At 42.1% G+C, this 22,377-nt stretch overlaps 1 protein-coding gene across 1 annotated transcript in view; it reads right to left on the minus strand.

Annotated features, from left to right (window-relative positions):
• Positions 1 to 22,377, minus strand: part of ano1 (anoctamin 1, calcium activated chloride channel) — a 128,297-nt gene that overhangs the window by 49,768 nt on the left and 56,152 nt on the right.

Here is a 22,377-nt window from a genome sequence, read left to right on the forward strand (position 1 = left end):
CTGTTTTATTATTACAGAGAAAAAGGAATCATTTTTAAAAATTTGAATCATTTGCTTATAATAGAGTCCATGGCAGATAGCCTTTCCGTAATTCAGAACTTTATGGATAACATGTTTCCGTATAAGGGATCCCATACCTGTACTATGAATTACCATGCTTACCAAAAACTCTCCACAGGACCAATCCAATAAGACTGCAGGATGCATTTTTTTCAGCTGCTTTACTGAACCGTTTACAAAGCAACTGCTTACAAACCATTGTTTATTGCTGATCATATGCTTATTTACCCAAGTAATTTTATACAAAGCCACGGAAAAACAAGCTGAACTGCAGCCAGAACAAGAAGCTGTAATGAATAGGTCTGAAGTATTGCTTCTGAAGCGGCGCTTGATAATAAAGGCAAAACAAACCTTTAGGATAGGCAGTACTCCAACTCAAAAGATCTGGAGTCAGGGTAGCGCTACTAATTGAAATAATTTATTACTATGTGCTGCTGCTGCCAAAGTAGAGCTGAGAAGTCAGAATGGAGTAAGGTTATGCAGCAGGGGCTTTGGAGTAGCTCATTTCTTACTAGAATGTTTATCTTCTGCCATGTTGGACATTGCTGCTTCAAGTACTTTTACACCTGCTACAACGTGTAGCTGCTCTAGTGCAGTTCTAGAACTGGATTTGAGCATTTGTCCTAGCTCTGGAAGCAGGTTGAAAATGAATCTAGTCCAATACTAAAATATTCAACTCTAAGGGGCTGATTTACTTACCCACGAATGGAGTCCGATTGCGTTTTTTTCGTAATGATCGGTATTTTGCGATTTTTTTGTATGTTTTGCGATTTTTTCGGATTCTTTACGAATTTTTCGTTACCAATACGATTTTTGCGTAAAAACGCGAGTTTTCGTATCCTTTACGAAAGTTGCGGAAAAAGTTGCGCATTTTTCGTAGCGTTAAAACTTACGCGAAAAGTTGCGCATTTTTCGTAGCGTTAAGTTTTAAAAAACTCGCGTTTTTACGCAAAAATCGTATTGGTAACGAAAAATTCATAAAGAATCCGAAAAAATCGCAAAACATACGAAAAAGTCGCAAAGTGTTCGTTTTCAAGTCGGAACTTTTCCAATTCGGGTCGGATTCGTGGGTTAGTAAATCAGCCCCTAAGCCTTATCAACCCCACTACTATTGATTTTTAGATAATAATCAGATGTTCCTAAATGCAATGGGTGCGGCAATCACACTATACACTGTGCATCCCATTTCAAGTCAGCCGATGGAAGGGGGTTTCCATTCCACAAATCTGTTTTTAAATTATAACAATAGGAATTAAACCATTTGTTTCCAAGTGACTGATAGTTAAACAAAGCCTAGAATTATAAATATTACAGGAATCTCACTTTTTCATATGGTAAAGAATGCAGTACACGGTATAGTTTACTTAAGAATGTTATACAGTTACAAAACAGACATTTCACACACTAATGCTTTACACAAAGGCTAACGTATCCGGGTTCATCGTTGCAGGGCAGTGGGATGAGTAGGGTGGGAGGAAATGTTACTTTGTTAGATAAATTACTCAATTGTACAGCAAATGACCCATTTAACAACATTTTCATTTGCCTATACCTTATACTTGTCGGTTTCTTAGCCTGAAAGTGCACAAAGGCAGACCCCACGGTGGGACTGAGATACAGCCGGGGCCTTTATAAAAAAAGTCTGTGTGGTTTTGCTGCTACAAGCAGGATAAGAGCAGGATAGAAACTTAAGGCGGCTATCAAGCGCAGCCGGCACAAATGTACTGTAACAGCTCAGTTCCTGCTTAGTACAGTTTTATTCAGATAAGCAGGGCAGCGCAAGTTTCTTCATGCCAAACTTCCTAAAGAATGATCTCTCTCCTTATAAACCTATCCGGAGGCATCCCTGTGTGCATGTCAGGCACAGATCATTCAATTAAAAGAGCTGAATCTTACAGAGATCATTATAATGCTTCCAGTTACATGGATAGCTATTATATATATAAAATGTTTCCTTTTTATCTAATACAAAACAGTACAGGTATGGGATCTATTATCCACAAAGCTCAGGGGACCTGGGGTTTTCCGGATAAAGGGTCTTTCCATAATTAGGATTTCTATACCATAAGAAAAATCACTTAAACATGAAATAAAGCCCATAGGATTGTTTTGCCCCCAATAAGGATCAGATATATCTTAGTTTGTTCAAGGTACTGTTTTATTGTTACAGAGAAAAGGGAATCATTTAACCATTAAATAAACCCAATAGGGCTGTTCTGCCCCCAATAAGGGGTAATTATATCTTAGTTGGGATCAAGTACAGGTACTGTTTTATTATTACAGAGAAAAGGGAATCATTTAACCATTAAATAAACCCAATAGGGCTGTTCTGCCCCCAATAAGGGGTAATTATATCTTAGTTGGGGATCAAGTACAGGTACTGTTTTATTATTACAGAGAAAAGGGAATCATTTAACCATGAAATAAACCCAATAGGGCTGTTCTGCCCCCAATAAGGGGTAATTATAGCTTAGTTGGGATCAAGTACAGGTACTGTTTTATTATTACAGAGAAAAAGAAAATAACTTTTAAAAAGATTTGCTTATAATGGAGTCTATGGGAGATGTAATTTAGAAATTTCTGGATAGTGGGTTTCCGGATAACAGATCCCATACCTGTATTTTTCCTAAAGCAGTTTAATTGCAAGATGTTACTTTGTTTTTGTTATTCAAAGTGGATAACGTTTCATTCAGTGATTAAAATACACGGAACTACTAAAATGACTTATCAAGGTAAAAATTGTATCTGTCAACTAAAGGGCTAAAAACATCAGCAGTTTCCTAAGGAAAAGGCAAATGTTTGAGATACGGAAAATCATAATAAAATCTTATTTTGTATTTCATTGCAAAGATGCAATGAAACATGTCAAAAGAAATCCAAATATAGGGAAAAAAAAGGTATTTAAATACCTTTAAAACTCACAGTAAACACAGACTTCCAGTGCCTAAAAGAAAGAATGACAAGTTGATACTCACTGTGACAGAAACCATTGAGACACAGCAAACTGCTCTGGAATCAAAGTTGAAATCTCTTTTCGTCCCTCTGTCTCCAAGTGTTGAGAAGCAATGAGAGCAGCAGTGTGTGACTGAGGAAACCTAACCGGTGTAACTGCCCAGCAGGGAGAGGTGGGTGGGCTCCAGCGTCGCCCCACTCCCCCCTCATAAACGCAAATGGTTTACACACAATACAAACATCTGTAAGAGAGTGAGTAGAGCCCAGAGCAGGCAGGTCCCAGGGAAACCCATGCAGCACCTTGTCAGTGGAACCGGTCCCCTATCTGCATTTCTCCACACCCAGTTTAATCACTTGCAACCAAAGAAGTCAGGCACTGCCCTCTGCTGCACTTCATTCGAAATCTCTCAATCACTACACATGCCACTTAGACTGTAAGCTCTGGGGACAAGTTTTTTTTTTTTTATACAATAACCATTTCTATTTTTACTGTAATGAAAAATAAAAAGCTGGGGTGTTTGCTACAGAAACCCTACTATAGTTTATATAAATACCCTGCTGTGTAGCCCCGGGGGCAGCCATTCCTGCACTGGTACAGCTGGGGTGTTTGCTACAGAAACCCTACTATAGTTTATATATAAATACCCCGCTGTGTAGCCCCGGGGGCAGCCATTCCTGCACTGGTACAGCTGGGGTGTTTGCTACAGAAACCCTACTATAGTTTATATATAAATACCCCGCTGTGTAGCCCCGGGGGCAGCCATTCCTGCACTGGTACAGCTGGGGTGTTTGCTACAGAACCCTACTATAGTTTATATAAATACCCTGCTGTGTAGCCCCGGGGGCAGCCATTCCTGCACTGGTACAGCTGGGGTGTTTGCTACAGAAACCCTACTATAGTTTATATAAATACCCTGCTGTGTAGCCCCGGGGGCAGCCATTCCTGCACTGGTACAGCTGGGGTGTTTGCTACAGAAACCCTACTATAGTTTATATAAATACCCTGCTGTGTAGCCCCGGGGGCAGCCAGTCCTGCACTGGTACAGCTGGGGTGTTTGCTACAGAAACCCTACTATAGTTTATATAAATACCCCGCTGTGTAGCCCCGGGGGCAGCCATTCCTGCACTGGTACAGCTGGGGTGTTTGCTACAGAAACCCTACTATAGTTTATATAAATACCCCGCTGTGTAGCCCGGGGGCAGCCATTCCTGCACTGGTACAGCTGGGGTGTTTGCTACAGAAACCCTACTATAGTTTATATAAATACCCCGCTGTGTAGCCCCGGGGGCAGCCATTCCTGCACTGGTACAGCTGGGGTGTTTGCTACAGAAACCCTACTATAGTTTATATAAATACCCCGCTGTGTAGCCCCGGGGCAGCCATTCCTGCCCTGGTACAGCTGGGGTGTTTGCTGCAGAAACCCTACTATAGTTTATATAAATACCCCACTGTGTAGCCCCGGGGGCAGCCATTCCTGCACTGGTACAGCTGGGGTGTTTGCTACAGAAACCCTACTATAGTTTATATAAATACCCCGCTGTGTAGCCCCGGGGGCAGTCATTCCTGCACTGGTACAGCTGGGGTGTTTGCTACAGAACCCTACTATAGTTTATATAAATACCCCACTGTGTAGCCCCGGGGGCAGTCATTCCTGCACTGGTACAGCTGGGGTGTTTGCTACAGAAACCCTACTATAGTTTATATAAATACCCCGCTGTGTAGCCCCGGGGCAGCCATTCCTGCACTGGTACAGCTGGGGTGTTTGCTACAGAAACCCTACTATAGTTTATATAAATACCCCACTGTGTAGCCCCGGGGGCAGCCGTTCCTGCACTGGTACAGCTGGGGTGTTTGCTACAGAAACCCTACTATAGTTTATATAAATACCCCGCTGTGTAGCCCCGGGGCAGCCATTTCTGCACTGGTACAGCTGGGGTGTTTGCTACAGAAACCCTACTATAGTTTATATAAATACCCCGCTGTGTAGCCCCGGGGCAGCCATTCCTGCACTGGTACAGCTGGGGTGTTTGCTACAGAAACCCTACTATAGTTTATATAAATACCCCACTGTGTAGCCCCGGGGGCAGCCGTTCCTGCACTGGTACAGCTGGGGTGTTTGCTACAGAAACCCTACTATAGTTTATATAAATACCCCACTGTGTAGCCCCGGGGGCAGCCATTCCTGCACTGGTACAGCTGGGGTGTTTGCTACAGAAACCCTACTATAGTTTATATAAATACCCCGCTGTGTAGCCCCAGGGGCAGCCATTCCTGCACTGGTACAGTTGGGGTGTTTGCTACAGAAACCCTACTATAGTTTATATAAATACCCCGCTGTGTAGCCCCGGGGGCAGCCATTCCTGCACTGGTAAAGCTGGGGTGTTTGCTACAGAAACCCTACTATAGTTTATATAAATACCCTGCTGTGTAGCCCCGGGGGCAGCCATTCCTGCACCGGTACAGCTGGGGTGTTTGCTACAGAAACCCTACTATAGTTTATATAAATACCCCGCTGTGTAGCCCCGGGGGCAGCCATTCCTGCACTGGTACAGCTGGGGTGTTTGCTACAGAAACCCTACTATAGTTTATATAAATACCCCCAGGGCCGGATTTCTCTTCGGTGCGCCCCGAGGCCGCCCCTGTGGGAGTCCCCCATGCGCATGCGCGAACGCGCACCCCAGTGCGCATGCGCAAACGCGCCTCCGGTGCGCATGCGCAAACGCGCCCCCAGTGCGCATGCGCAAAGCGCCAGCTCCCCATTGCGCATGCGCAAAGCGCCAGCGCATGCGCGAACGCTCTTTTTAACTCCCATACGGAGCAGTGGGGAGAGGTCCCGACTGCTCCGTATGGGAGCAAAATTAAAAAATGTTCTTGCGGCGGGGCGGCATGCCGCCCCTAAACTTCTGCCGCCCTAGGCCCGGGCCTTTGTGGCCTCTCCACAAATCCGGGCCTGAATACCCCACTGTGTAGCCCCGGGGGCAGCCATTCCTGCACCGGTACAGCTGGGGTGTTTGCTACAAACCCTACTATAGTTTATATATGTGCAGAATAAATGACTGGTGGGGACTCTAACACATTGAAATTCTAAATGAAACTGGAACCATGTAAGTAATGCAAAATGACTTGCCTTTTCAAACCTCAGTATCATATCAGCAAGCACACATAACTGTCTGGGGCCAAATCTGGTGGAAAAGTGGTACTGCAACTAACTGGTAAGTTCAGTTAACTATTGGGAGCAGATTTATCAAATTGAGTTTAGAGCTTAATACAACATTCTATTTATTCCTATGGGATTTTTAGAAGCACATTTATCAATGGGGGAAAGTAAGAACACACTAATTGATAAATACACTTCTAATAATCCCATAGGAATAAACAGAACGTGGGTGAGTTTTTATGTATTAAGCTCTAAACTCACATTTTGATAAATCGGCCCCTTAGTATCTATTAGTGTAGACATTTATTTCCCTAGCTGGCCTTCTATTGTTATGTTTTGCATTATTAGTCTGACTCTGCAGGGATGTTGGGTTTAGCTAACCTGGCAGATAGGATTTGAACTCTTATTTTTGTACTAAGGCCCTCTTCTATTCATCTTTCATTCCAAAACCTAGTAATCATATTGTAGTTTATATTCCAATCTGGAGAGATATTTCGAGACAATTTTCAACTGGTTTTCATTTTTGGGGTTATTTAGGTTTTTGTTCAGCAGCTCTTCAATTTGAAATTTCAGCAGCTACTCGGTTGCTATGGTCTTGTTTACCTTAGCAACCAGGCAGTGCTGTGAATGAGAGAATAAAATATGAATAGGAAAGGGGCTGAATAGAAACTTAAGGAATAAAAACAATAAAATTGTAAGATCAAAGAGCATCAGTTTTTTGCTGCCAGGGTAGGTGAAAATATTTGAAGGCTGGAAAGGTGTAGATGGGGAAGGCAAATAATGAAACTATTAAAATTAATGAGGACCAATTGCAAAGTTGCTAGGAATAGGACATACTATAATAAAAGTTAACTGAAAGGTGAACAACTCATATAATTCAATAACTTTTAAACCCAGGATCCTCTTGTAAATAATACTGACCAAAAATGGCGATATATTCCTTTCAGTATAATGGCGAATGTGTGGGATAAGGCATGCAATAGGCCGCCTCAGGCAGCAGTGCCTGGAAATTTACCAGGGGTGCCAAAAAGCTGCTCCTGGTAACTTTAAGAGCCGAAATTCCGATTTTTAAATCAGAATTTTGGCTCTTCTAGTGCAGAGAACAATATTGTGATTAGGCCCCCATCAGCCCCCTTCTGACGCAACAAGAACTTGGCCACCTCAGGCAGCTAGGACCCCTGAGCAGCAATGGCAATAGGGCAACTCACACAAAGGTAAACATGCAAAATAAGAATGTTCAATACACATTACGTTGTTATTCAATATTTAATTCAAAATAAGAGAGTCCATTTAACTTCCCTTGTAAATAGGCCACATTTAAAAGTCAGTATTGCTTTAGTGCCCCACTATGATTGGCCAATCCCAGGCAAGCCCTGACATTCAAAATATGCCCTGGCATATAAAGCACAATGAGGCCCATAAGCACCCCCACATTCCCACAGGTCCAATGGAAAGTAGTTCTATGGCAGCGTACAGCAGCCCCTCTGGTATTCGCCAGAATATCTAGATAGATAGCCAGTGTAAGCCAAATAATGTATAATTACTTACATTAGTAAGTCCAACCTGGCTTAGCAGATCGACATTTATGTTGTTCATGGGTATGGGAGATTCGTGCACGCACTCATCAAGTACAGCAGCCATTATCGTAGGTATCTTGGGATCCGGTACATAGCAAGGCAACAATCAATCCACAGGGTTACGGAAAACAAAACCACAGGAGTCTTGCACCGAGCCAGTAACTCCCAGTATCTCCCTTGGTGTCAGATTGACTTCCAGCACATCATCTGCTTTTAAGTCTTAAAAACCTGAATCATTTTCAGTTGTTCTCAGGTAAAGGTGTTCCCTTGCCATGGAGGGCCGGGTCCCACCGCCAGTTCCCAAATATCATTACGTCTACAAAATCTTCCCTTCTATCAGAAAAGCAGCCATTCCCCGTAAGTGTTCAGAACCAGCGCAAGTCAGCAATTACTTCCAGCCATGGGCAATTAACGAGCCTGAATACCGGCTTTCCATAAACCTGGAAAGGATTCTGTTGCTTTGGTGTTTATCCAGATTCAGAAGGGAATGCATCCAGGTTCCAGGGTTTTAAAAAAATCCTCTAGCTGGTTATTCAAAAAGAGTCCAATAACAACAATACATTATACAGGGCTGGATAGTATACTGTTCACATATGCAGCACCTGTACCTAGCCTATAATATTCTCTTATAATTACGGTGTTTGTAGCAGTCATATTCTATGCATTGTGAAAGTCTCTATAACCCCATGTTATTAGGGTGATAACAATCCAGTCCAGGGTTTTTAAACCTTAATACCTCTGCACGCTAAATGGAAGTACAGATATGGGATCTGTTATCCAGAATGCTCAGGACCTGGGGTCTTCCGGATAAGGGATCTTTCTGTAGTTTGGATTACCAATAAGGGGTAATTATATCTTAGTTGGGATCAAGTACAGGTACTGTTTTATTATTACAGAGAAAAGGGAATCATTTAACCATTAAATAAACCCAATAGGGCTGTTCTGCCCCAATAAGGGGTAATTATATCTTAGTTGGGATCAAGTACAGGTACTGTTTTATTATTACAGAGAAAAGGGAATCATTTAACCATTAAATAAACCCAATAGGGCTGTTCTGCCCCCAATAAGGGGTAATTATATCTTAGTTGGGATCAAGTACAGGTACTGTTTTATTATTACAGAGAAAAGGGAATCATTTAACCATTAAATAAACCCAATAGGGCTGTTCTGCCCCAATAAGGGGTAATTATATCTTAGTTGGGATCAAGTACAGGTACTGTTTTATTATTACAGAGAAAAGGGAAATAATTTCTAAAAATTAGAATCATTTGTTTAAAATGGAGTCTATGGGAGATTGCTTTCCATAATTCCGAACTTTCTAGACAATGAGTTTCCGTATAACGGATCCTATACCTCTACAGGTATAGGATTTGCCATTCTATAACATATTAAAAAGTTCAAATGTGAAGCACCCCTTTAAAGAAAAGGCCTACTTTTGGCTTAGGATAACACAGCTCTTTCCATTTATACTGGATGGTAACAATAGTGCAATGTTTGCTGGGTTAGTGATGTGCTTAGCAAATATATGACTGGCACAGGTTAAACCTCTCACTGCAATTAGCACAAGGGGATTTCCCCTGGACATCGAGCATTGTGTACTCACTATTTTTAGTTTCAAAAACATATTCTATTTACTCAAATAATTTCACTCAATAATCACAGATTTGTTCTGTGTTCTCTCCCAGCCTTTATTGTATTGGGGAAGCCGGAACTGAGGGAAATGACACCTGCACCATTTCTCAGCTGCATACCCTGCATGGAGGGTCCCGGTAGGGTAGACAACTTTTGTAATATAGTCATGGGAAATATCCCCCCAGCAGCCCATCAGCAGAACAATGGGAAGGGAGCAAGAGAGCAGCTCCCAGTAGGTATCAGAATAGCACTCAATAGTAAGAAATCCAAGTCCGGCTTGGGACTCCTCCAGTTACATGGGAGTAGGAGAAACAATAGGTTAGCTGAAAGCAGTTCTAATGTGTAGCGCTGGCTGAAAGCTCAGACTCAGGCACAAGGCACTGAGATGGCGCCTACACACCAATATTACAGCTACAAATATATTTGTTGGTTCAAGAATAAAATGTTAAATGGTAGAATGAGTTATGTGTAAACATTATAATGTCTAAGGTTACACATCATTTTAGATGGGAAATAAACTTGATTTTACTGAAACCAATGAGTCCCTGAAGTGCATGTTGACTGGTGCACTGATTTTATTAGACTCCCACCCAGCCTGCTACAGGTTCTAGGGTGCAGCACCTGGACTGGCCCATCAACACGGTTTGGTAAATGACCCATAATCCAAACTGTCAAAAGTATCAGTTTTTGTTGCAATAGGCTTAGGCTTGAATAGAAATTAATGAACTTGCATTAATCTTTCATCTAATACTTTGATGTTTAAAATGTTTAAAGGGGAAGAGAAACATTAGAACCCACACCACTCAGTAAGCTGTAGCCCAACCATTGATGTTGCATATTGAAATACATCTTAAGTTAACCAGCTCCCCAAAACTCTACCTTTTTATGAAAATTCTACAACAACAAATTTAATAAAGGGAAAGTATACACCCAAAACAAATTTGCTAAAAATGAGCACAACAAATAGGACTTCTGTTTTCTGCCTATTCTTTTAACACTAATTCAAATTTGGGCTTTTGTTTTACTAAACTTCCTCCCCCACTCCCTTAATAAACATGGCAATTTGTTTAAAGCGCCTTATCTACCTTTGAACAAACAAAACCTAAGCTAAGACTCTGAACAGTTCACTATCAGGGGCTTTCAGTGGACTGGTAATTGTTCTATCAGCTTTTCATCTGCTCTTTGGGACCAGGAAGTGACAGGGATTGCTAAAGTGAAACTGGTTTCATTTCCTTGTTTAGTGTCAGAAATAACAAAAGCAATAGATATGTCTTAAATAAAACGAACTCTATCAGGTTTAAAATCGGAGAATCAGCATTTATAAGTGGTAAAAAGTTCTGTCTGACAACTTTCCGGTATCTTTAAAGCTCAGGCTTCCTGCAGACAGAAGCTTCACACAGCGTCGGCCCCAGGGGCTCTGCACTCAGGCAACCAGTGGAGGATCCTTGAAGAAACTAATTGCTAGAGAGTGAAAGCAGCCAAATCTAATAAACAGGCTGCCTATGAGACCAAAACCCAGGCACAGATCTGCCATGCCCCAGGGACACGGGGTATCCACTCAAGGCACAAGCTGAAATCAACGTAATGTTTTATTTAGAAAAAATATTGTTGATATTAGATTTACAGGCTGCTGAAACATATGGTTCCGTTTGTCAGAGCATGTGAAGCATTGCCCCTTTACACGCTGGATACATTAATGGTTCAGTAGATTGTTCCTTTCCGGTTTGTATGCAACACGACCGGGTCAAACAGAAAGGGTTAAACAGGTTCTAGTTTTGCTTTGATTGGGGGCATGCTGTGCCCATGTGTAACCATCTCGGTTTGCCATCTAGGTGCTATCTAGGAAGTGCTGAATGGAAAGTAATTGTAATTAAATACTTATTCCTGCTCTCTAATCTCTTAGTTAGTCAGTGACTTTTTTCAAACTAACTGAACAGTTATGTCCTATATGACCCCAACCTCCCTAAAGTCACTGACTGCTAAGAGCTTAGAGAGCTGAAAGCAGGAAGTAGTGTTCTGGCTATTATGTTAGACATCTGCCCACTCCAGCCTTTATAGATTACATTTACTATATTCAAAACATTTTTTACTCTGCGCAATCTGTCTATTTTGCCCATTTTCTTTTTAACATTGCACTGCAAATCGCTTGGCCCTGCCTACTGACACAGGGGCAGTCGTATTAATGTGTGAAATTAGAGCTCACCGCAGTAAAATTCCCCCACTTCCTTTTTCATTCCTATGGGAATTTTAGATGCATATTTCCCAAATGATGAGCCCCTTGACGCCTCTTAAAATCCCATCAGAATGAGTGGAGAGCGGGAACTTTACTGTGCTCAGCTCTAAATCTGCCCCTAAGGGTCAGCTGTGAGTTGAACTTTCCTTTGGGTTATAATGACTCAGTAATATGAGGTGTGCTGTCAGGCCAAATAAAGCTGATGTTAATCCAGGTAATGTATTTTGGTAAACAAGGAGGCAGTCAGTGGAAAAGGAAATTGAAACCTGTTTCCTATGTATTTAGTAATCTGGGAACTCTGGGAACATGGGTACAAGCCCATAGGTAGCGAGACACTGCAGATATACCAAGCAAATATGAATATTATTAATCCTTAGTGGAAGCAAAACTATCCTATTAGATTTATTTATTATTTAAGTATGGAGATCCAAATTACAGAAAGACCCTTTATCTGGAAAACTAGCATTCTGGATAACAGGTCCAATACCTGTATCTTATTGTTTGCTATAATCTTCATGTGCTTCACCCATAATGCAGTGTTTTCCCCATAATTCCGGCATAATTGCGGTCACTCAGTAAGCTGCATCCTACGCAAATGTGCCTGATGCGCCAACATGATTGCAATTGCACATGCATTTTGACACAGATCTGTTGAGTCTATTGCCAGTTTCAGGGTAGCAGAAAATCCAGGGTTTCTCAGCGCACTTGTGCAACATTCTCAGCATACTTAGGCGTACTTGCAACCACGGGGAAGTGCAGGAACATGTTTGGGCACAAGTACTTTTTGTGTTCTTCGTTGCATCAGTTTTGGACCTCCTGCATGTTTGTAATTGACCCCTCTGATATTCCAGGTTTATGTGAGATAGGCTTATAATACAAAAATCAAATAATAAGGACTACAGAACAAAAAAAGATCAACAGCGAAAGTTCTTAGGGTAGTAAGTTTTTCCATCCAAAAGCCCACTGGGTATGATATTCATACAGGGCCGGACTGGGCCGCCGGGACACCGGGAAAATACCCGGTGGGCCCCACAGACCCAGACCCAACCCTATTGCCGATTCCTCTGGCCTCCAATGTCCTCCCCTGACGTGTTAAACATAGGCGCGTTCAGGGGAGGACGTCGTTCGGGGGGGGGGGGGGGGGGTTAGGGGTGCCCGGCAGTGGGGGGGGACGCGGCCAGAGGAGGCACCTTGGGGGGCGGTGCGGGGCCCCTGGGGCGGCAGCCCGGTGGGCCCTGCACCCCCTAGTCTGACCCTGTATTCATAATAGTAGCTTTCAATCCAAACTATAGGGCAGAAACCATTTTTCACACCACAGCATCCCTTGAAATTAGAAGAACCCAAGGGACATGGCAACAGTGTAATTATCACCTGTAACTGCAGGCAGGCATATTTCTCCTTACCCGCTGCATTTCATTCTGGTTAATGGAGGCTGCCAGTGAAAATTCTCTGTGTTCTGTCGATGTGACTTTTCTCTGCAAAAAAAGTGCCAAGGAAATGTCACGTGTGGCGCTAAACTTAGAGAGTAACTAAAGACCGCAAATAAAATGTGAAAATACAGCATCAGTGACAGTAAAGGCATCATGTAAAATTCCTACTTCAGTGAGTCAGATCTAATTCTGATCCCTGACTCAAATAATCAATCTGCAAATATGTAATTCACAAAGTGCTACTGCAGTTGTTATCCTGCTAAGTTTCTGTGATTTGACGCCATCTTTAAAGGGAATGTAAACCCAGCCATGATGCTGTCCCACTGCGCCCCCAGTTTTGCTATAGAAGCTGCCAAAATACATAATTATAGATGCAAGAAAATTCACCAATGAGAATTCTACTGATAAAAAACTTCATTACAAATGCAAAAGAAGTGACCAATGAGAATGCTGATTCCCAGCACTGTGTCAGGCCCCTTGCTGGTACCTTACATATAGAGATAATGATGGCATTTTCCCCTCATTATATGGCACAGGAATCAGACATGGGGATAAGGGCAGACTTGTTCAGTGCTGGGAAACTGGGTTTAATGCTCCCAACTCCAATTGCAGGAACAGAGAACATGGAGCCGGATTTATACAGATCAGCTGGGATTCTCATTGGGGGATTTTTTTGCATTTTAAAGCAGTCGCTGGCTGTGGGGATTTGGGGAAAAGTTTAGGAAAAGTTTTATTGTGCAATATTGCTTTAAAGGAGACATTTCCTATAAAAATTATGAATGTACCAGTGAATTATACTCCTCTAGATATAGAAGGATTGTTCTGAGTTGTGTTTCTGACTGATTTATTAAGAAATTCAACAAAACCCCCACTAGCCCCGCCCATCTGTTCCACTTCCTGCTGGCTGAATTCTCAGGATGAGCTGGGGAGCCGGCAGCCCTCCATACACTGCACTGTAGGATAGCAACCAATCAGCAGCTAGGCTGACCTGATAGGGAACTGAAGCCTGTCTTTGTTTGTGTGAGTGCAGGGCTGTGATTGGCTCTCCCCCTCCTACTGTGCTTCTGGCAGGGACCGTTAGGACACGCCCACTCTTCATTTGACACTGGATGGATCTGGACTGGATAGGATCTATAGGGAGCTCCAATAAATGGGCCATTTTTACAGAGAGGATTAATTTTTAGCACAAAGTGAAACCAGCACCAGATATTATTCATAATTGCCTACAAAATAAGCATTTTTCCCATTTATCCAATATGTCTCCTTTAAGAATACAACCCTGATGTTGCTGGACTACAGCTCCCAGCATACCTCACCCTTCATTATATGTTACATTATTCTGGGATTTGTAGTCAAGTAAAGCTTGGTTGAGCAGTGCTGTGCAGCAGGGTTTACATCCCTTTTAAATGTTCTGAAGGTGCTTGTTGCAGTTCTGCATAGTTGCGCTCAGCACCACTGCCTTGCCCCACCTCCTGTGTTGAGTGCACTGACTGAAATTGTGCATTGTGGGAAAAATAACATGGCAACATGTGCCCGAATTTTCCCTTTGCACACTGCACTTGCAGTTAGCCATGTTTTTTTAACCCTGGGTTTTCTGCCATGTTCAGGGTGGTGGTAGCTTCAGGGCTTTCTGGCATCAATAGGCATTGTGTGCCATTCATCAGACAGACTACTAGGGGGCAATGGTGCAGATAACTGTAAGGAGAGCAACTGAATGAACAATAGCACAACTACGCTTGCGGCTGCATTCGGAAATGCGTGCTATAGTCCTGAATATAATATGGTTGGGGAAAATCATATAGGATGGTGCAAACATTAGTAGTATTTCACAATAGCGGTGTTTTTCAGCGATTCCCAGCATTGATTGAGTGTCTGGAGTCACCTGAACAGTTGAAAGGATGACTGAATGAGTCAGTGTGAATGAGTAACCTGCCTTCTGCATAGCTGCTCAGCCCTACACTTGGCATTAGGCCTGCTGGGGAAAGCCTTCTTCTACCAACTCTTTGCAGTTTTAAATGGGGGTCACTGACCCCGCACATCACTAGTGTCTCGCTCATTATGTGCATACACGCTGAATAACATGGCCGCCAGCATCAGGTGCTCCCAATGCCGGTGGCAATGTTCTGGGAGCCTAGAAGAGGCGGGACTGTTTTTTGTTTTTTTTTTGAATTTGTCATTTCCCCCAACCAGATTGTGGGTTCTATTAGCCCAAACCTATTATAGCCCAAACCCATATTTATAGGGTTAGTCAGGGCCGGAACTAGGGGTAGGCAGAAGAGGCAGCTGCCTAGGGCGCAATGATTATGGGGCGCCAGGCAGAAGCCTCTGCTGCCTACCACTAGTTCTCCTACTTTGCCATTGCACCCGTCGCTAATGACAAGCGGCGGGGGCAATGACCCACGGCATCGCACCCCCCCGAACTGCGCATGCGCGCCAACGGAGGGGGCGGGGCGGGCGAGGTGGCCGACCGGGTTGCCTAGGGCGCCCGGCGGCTTGGCCCGCCCCGGGGTTAGTGCACACAATTTATATTGTTTAAACTGTTTGGTTACACCCTCATTGTCCCCACAACCTATATCACTGAAAAATGATTTAGCGGTAAGAACGACTTTCCCTTTTTACCGTAAAAGTCAATGTGAGACTGGAGAAACCGGTTTGGCAAGCTTACAGTACAATGGTTAAGGGAAGCCTTTAAATAAACTCAAAGAAAATATAATTAAATTGCTGTTATGATTTATTAATAATTAAAAACTAGGAGATATGTGAACTTTAGCAATAATGCATGCAACCTTTTTAGTGTATTATACATGCTTATCTGTTGGCTTGTTATTAAAAAAAATATTTGTGGAGACCTTGCAAAAATATCTGTACTAAGCTCTTATCCTACTGCCACCCTGAGGCGGCCTAGGGAATGCCACTCCCACTCACAGAGCGGGGCCACATTGCTAGTGCAGATAGTACAGGTATGGGACCTGGGGTTTTCCAGATAAAGGGATCTTTCCGTAATTTGGATCTCCATAACTTAAGTCTGCTAAAAATCATTTAATTATTGAATAAACCAAATAGGCTTGTTCTGCCCCCAATTAGGGGTAATTATATCTTAGTTGGGATCAAGTACAGGTACTGTTTTATTATTACAGAGAAAAGGGAATCATTTAACCATTAAATAAACCCAATAGGGCTGTTCTGCCCCAATAAGGGGTAATTATATCTTAGTTGGGATCAAGTACAGGTACTGTTTTATTATTACAGAGAAAAGGGAATCATTTAACCATTAAATAAACCCAATAGGGCTGTTCTGCCCCCAATAAGGGGTAATTATATCTTAGTTGGGATCAAGTACAGGTACTGTTTTATTATTACAGAGAAAAGGGAATCATTTAACCATTAAATAAACCCAATAGGACTGTTCTGCCCCAATAAGGGGTAATTATATCTTAGTTGGGATCAAGTACAGGTACTGTTTTATTATTACAGAGAAAAGGGAATCATTTAACCATTAAATAAACCCAATAGGGCTGTTCTGCCTAGTGCTGGGCGGTATACACCGAACACCGTTTTTTTTTTAAAAAATGATAAAAATTTTTAACTTACCGGCATACCGGTGTGGGCGCCTCCTGGCAATTTTTCTTACTATTTCCGGGTTGTGCGTGCTGACGTCACGCGCGCAACCCGGAAATAGTAAGAAAAATTGCCAGGAGGCTCTGTGAGCTGTCGGGGGTGCCTGCGGCTGCCTGGCCAGTAAGTTATATTTATGTGAAGGGGATGGGGGGTTGTTTGGGGTGGGGGGTGCGGATGGGGGGGTGTTTGGGGTTGGGGGGGTGTTTGGGGTGGTCACCTAATCATGCATGGGGAAAAAAAAATACCGTCAAATACCGTGATACCGATATAATAAAAAAAATACCGTGATATAAATTTTTGGTCATACCGCCCAGCACTAGTTCTGCCCCCAATAAGGGGTAATTATATTTTAGTTGGGATCAAGTACAGGTACTGTTTTATTATTACAGAGAAAAGGGAATCATTTAACCATTAAATAAACCCAATAGGACTGTTCTGCCCCAATAAGGGGTAATTATATCTTAGTTGGGATCAAGTACAGGTACTGTTTTATTATTACAGAGAAAAGGGAATCATTTAACCATTAAATAAACCCAATAGGACTGTTCTGCCCCAATAAGGGGTAATTATATCTTAGTTGGGATCAAGTACAGGTACTGTTTTATTATTACAGAGAAAAGGGAATCATTTAACCATTAAATAAACCCAATAGGACTGTTCTGCCCCAATAAGGGGTAATTATATCTTAGTTGGGATCAAGTACAGGTACTGTTTTATTATTACAGAGAAAAGGGAATCATTTAACCATTAAATAAACCCAATAGGACTGTTCTGCCCCAATAAGGGGTAATTATATCTTAGTTGGGATCAAGTACAGGTACTGTTTTATTATTACAGAGAAAAGGGAATCATTTAACCATTAAATAAACCCAATAGGGCTGTTCTGCCTAGTGCTGGGCGGTATACACCGAACACCGTTTTTTTTTTTTTAAAAAATGATAAAAATTTTTAACTTACCGGCATACCGGTGTGGGCGCCTCCTGGCAATTTTTCTTACTATTTCCGGGTTGTGCGTGCTGACGTCACGCGCGCAACCCGGAAATAGTAAGAAAAATTGCCAGGAGGCTCTGTGAGCTGTCGGGGGTGCCTGCGGCTGCCTGGCCAGTAAGTTATATTTATGTGAAGGGGATGGAGGGGTTGTTTGGGGTGGGGGGTGCGGATGGGGGGGTGTTTGGGGTTGGGGGGGGTGTTTGGGGTGGTCACCTAATCATGCATGGGGAAAAAAAAATACCGTCAAATACCGTGATACCGATATAATAAAAAAAATACCGTGATATAAATTTTTGGTCATACCGCCCAGCACTAGTTCTGCCCCCAATAAGGGGTAATTATATTTTAGTTGGGATCAAGTACAGGTACTGTTTTATTATTACAGAGAAAAGGGAATCATTTAACCATTAAATAAACCCAATAGGACTGTTCTGCCCCAATAAGGGGTAATTATATCTTAGTTGGGATCAAGTACAGGTACTGTTTTATTATTACAGAGAAAAGGGAATCATTTAACCATTAAATAAACCCAATAGGACTGTTCTGCCCCAATAAGGGGTAATTATATCTTAGTTGGGATCAAGTACAGGTACTGTTTTATTATTACAGAGAAAAGGGAATCATTTAACCATTAAATAAACCCAATAGGGCTGTTCTGCCCCAATAAGGGGTAATTATATCTTAGTTGGGATCAAGTACAGGTACTGTTTTATTATTACAGAGAAAAGGGAATCATTTAACCATTAAATAAACCCAATAGGGCTGTTCTGCCCCCAATAAGGGGTAATTATATCTTAGTTGGGATCAAGTACAGGTACTGTTTTATTATTACAGAGAAAAGGGAATCATTTAACCATTAAATAAACCCAATAGGGCTGTTCTGCCCCCAATAAGGGGTAATTATATCTTAGTTGGGATCAAGTACAGGTACTGTTTTATTATTACAGAGAAAAGGGAATCATTTAACCATTAAATAAACCCAATAGGGCTGTTCTGCCCCCAATAAGGGGTAATTATATCTTAGTTGGGATCAAGTACAGGTACTGTTTTATTATTACAGAGAAAAGGGAATCATTTAACCATTAAATAAATCCAATAGGGCTCTTCTGCCCCCAATAAGGGGTAATTATATCTTAGTTGGGATCAAGAAGGAAATCATTTTTAAAAATTAGAATTATCTGCTTATAATGGAGTCTATGGGAGATGGCCTTTCTAGATAACGGGTTTCCGGATAAGGGATCCCATACCTGTACAATTGCACTCTCTGCACTAGAAGAGCCGAAATTTTAATTCAAAAATCAGAATTTTGACTGCAGCTTTTTGCCCCCCCTGGTAACTTTAGGGGCACTGGGGCTTGAGGTGAGTTTCTCAACCCCTGATCACAATATTGCAGATCAGGATATATTCCCAATGAATTGTCAGCTGAAGCAGAGGCTGGGGGACCAGCAAATCACAGCCAAGATGCCCAAGGTATGTTAGCAGTTATAGGTGAGGGCATATTGTGTATTTCAGACAACACTAATACTGCCATAGCACAGCGGGTGCTTTTGGCCAGTTTGACTACAGCGGTTTTATTTAATTACAAAGATGTTCTATAGCACCCAAACCCCATGGACTTGTGCTCAAGTTAGCAGCAAAGGTTTGTGCCAGTGCATGTTAGGCGACTATTGCTCGTTAAACTATATTAAAGGGTTTCCAGGCAATTAATACCTGACAGGCACTGCTACAAGCCCTGAAGGTGATTTCAGTGCAACACTATGAGGGAGGCTATTCTGAGACGATTAGCAGTTGGTCTTTGTTTTTTATTATTTGTAGTTTATTTAGTTTTTTATATAGCACCTCCCCAGTTTGGAATTTCAACAGTTATCTCGTTGGTAAGATCCAAACTACCCTAGCAACCAGACTTTGATTTGAATGAGAGAGTAGACTATCAATAGGAGATGAATAGATAGGTAAGTAATAAAAACAGTAACAATAAACTTGCAGGTCAGTGACCCCCATTTGAAAGCTGGAAAGAGGCAGAAGAAGGAAAAGAAGGCAAATAATTCAAAAACTATAAAAAAAGAAAAAATGAAAACCAACTGAAAAGTTGCTTAGAATTAGCCATTCTATAACACACTAAGGGGCACATTTACTAACCCACGAACGGGCCGAATGCGTCCGATTGCGTTTTTTTCGTAATGATCGGTAATTTTGCGATTTTTTCGGCGTCTTTACGATTTTTGCGTAAAAACGCGAGTTTTTCGGCTTCTTTATGATTTTTGCGTAAAAACGCGAGTTTTTCGGCGTCATTACGAAAGTTGCGCAAAGTCGTGATTTTTCGTAGCGTTAACACTTGCACGCAAAGTTGCGCCTTTTTCGTAGCGTTAAAACTTAAAAGGCGCGACGTTTCGCGCAAGTGTTAACGCTACGAAAAATCACGACTTTGCGCAACTTTCGTAAAGACGCCGAAAAACTCGCATTTTTACGCAAAAATCGTAAAGACGCTGAAAAAAATCGCGTTTTTACGCAAAAATCGTAAAGACGCCGAAAAAATCGCAAAAAATACGAAAAAGTCGCAAAATGTTCGTTTCCAATCGGAATTTTTCCAATTCGGATTCTAAATCGTGTCTTAGTAAATCAGCCCCTATAAGTTAGATTCAAGGTGAACTTCCCATTTAACAACACAACACTCAAAGTGCCCCATGTGCCCGTACCTGGAAAGATACCTGTAGTAATCAAATTATGCCTAGAAAGCATGACAGCTATTAGTAGCAAAGCCCCACTATATTACTAGATATTATTGTCAAGTTGTTAAAGGAACAGTAACACCAAACAATGAAAGTGTATAAAAATAATTAAAATATAATTTACTGCTGCCCTGCACTGGTACAACCGGTGTGTTTGCCTCAGTAAGACTACTATAGTTTATATAAACAAAGGAGAAAAGGCACAGGTTACATAGCAGGTAGATAAAACACCATTGTATTCTACAGAGATTGTTATTTGCTATGTAACCTGTGCCTTTTTCCAGCTTGAATGGCTGCCCCCATGGCTACACAGCAGCTTTGTTTATATAAACTATAGTAGTCTTAAGGTCCCATACATGGGCCGATAGAAGCTGCCGATATCGGTCCCTTGGACCGACTCGACAGCTTATCAGCCCGTGTAGGGGCGGAAACGTTCGGACTGGCCGACCGATATCTGGCCTGAAATTGGCCAGATATCAGTCGGCCAGGTTAGAAAATCCAGTCGGATCGGGGACCGCATCGGCTCGTTGATGCGGTCCCCGAACCGACTGCCCCATTGCCGCGTGCAGAATTCGATCGTTTGGCCCCAGGGTCAAACAATCGAATTCACCGACATGCCTCCCCGATATCGCCACCCGTAGGTGGGGATATCGGGTGAAGATCCGCTCGCTTGGCGACATCGCCAAGCGAGCGGATCTGCCCGTGTATGGCCACCTTTACTGTAGCAAACCCCCCCGCTGTACCAGTGCAGGGCAGCAGTACATTATATTTTAATTACTTTCAAAAACTTAAATTTTTCGGTGTTACTGTTCCTTTAAACTGACCCTGAAGGCCTGGTGTGCAAAACTTATCATGCATTTACTTATTAAGCCTATCTTGAAGAATTGTATAAATTCACTGGTGATTGTATGCTAAAGGAACTTTCCTTTTTATACAGGGAAGTTGCACATGAGAAACGCAATGATGTTGACATCCGGAATTCTCCATTCTATTCTTGTGCAGTTCTTAAATATAAATTCATTGACAGACGTTAACACGAAGGTTCCTACACTGACAAAAATGGGTGCAAAGCAGACCAGACACTACAGAGGCTGCAATGACATTAAAGAGTGTGACTTAGCCCAGACAAAAGGGTTAAAATGATTTGTAGAAGGGATTAGTTCTAGGGTAGAGCCAATCATATCTGTTTACTGAAACCTTAGTTTTGGGCAGATATGAGGCCTTAACTATTTCATCCATGGGGTGCCTGTGTATGATTATCAGATTAAGGGGTTCACATTACAAGTAGAGGCACAGAACCAGAAACCTATCAGTCCAGCTTGCTTGGTTGAGATATAGATCTAATAAGTAATCACTATAACAATCCCCAAGCAGCCATGGTTAACCCCTTATACAGCAAGGGCGCATTTCCTTTTCAACTGCAACTAAGGGCAACGTTCCCAAGAACAGGATATATTTTTAGGCTTGAATATATAGTTACATGAATTCTGTGTACAGTCAGAAGTTTCTGCTGGAGCTAAAAGTTTAAGGAAATGGTGAGATGCAAAATTTAAATAAATGCCACCTACACTAGTGTTCAGGAAGCCGTGGAACAGCACAATCTGCCGCCCTAACGGCATGGTCCCAAGTGAGAGAGATGTAAAAGTTATAATGTTCTATCAAGATTTTAAAACTATCTGTTTGCTATATTACAAGATTCCAGGTGCAGGTAGGGAACCTGTTATCCAGAAAGCTCGGGAACTGGGCTTTCCGGATAAGAGATCTTTCTGTAGTTTGGATCTCCATGCTTTTAGTTTATTAAAAAATCAATTAAACATGAAATAGGATTGTTTCCATTCAATAAGGGGTAATTATATCTTAGTTGGGATCAAGTACAGGTACTGTTTTATTATTACATAGAAAAGGGAATCATTTAACCATTAAATAAACCCAATAGGACTGTTCTGCCCCCAATAAGGGGTAATTATATCTTAGTTGGGATCAAGTACAGGTACTGTT

The sequence above is a fragment of the Xenopus tropicalis genome, chromosome 4 (assembly GCF_000004195.4).
Source record: "Xenopus tropicalis strain Nigerian chromosome 4, UCB_Xtro_10.0, whole genome shotgun sequence".
In the NCBI taxonomy this organism is placed as follows: Eukaryota; Metazoa; Chordata; class Amphibia; order Anura; family Pipidae; genus Xenopus; species Xenopus tropicalis.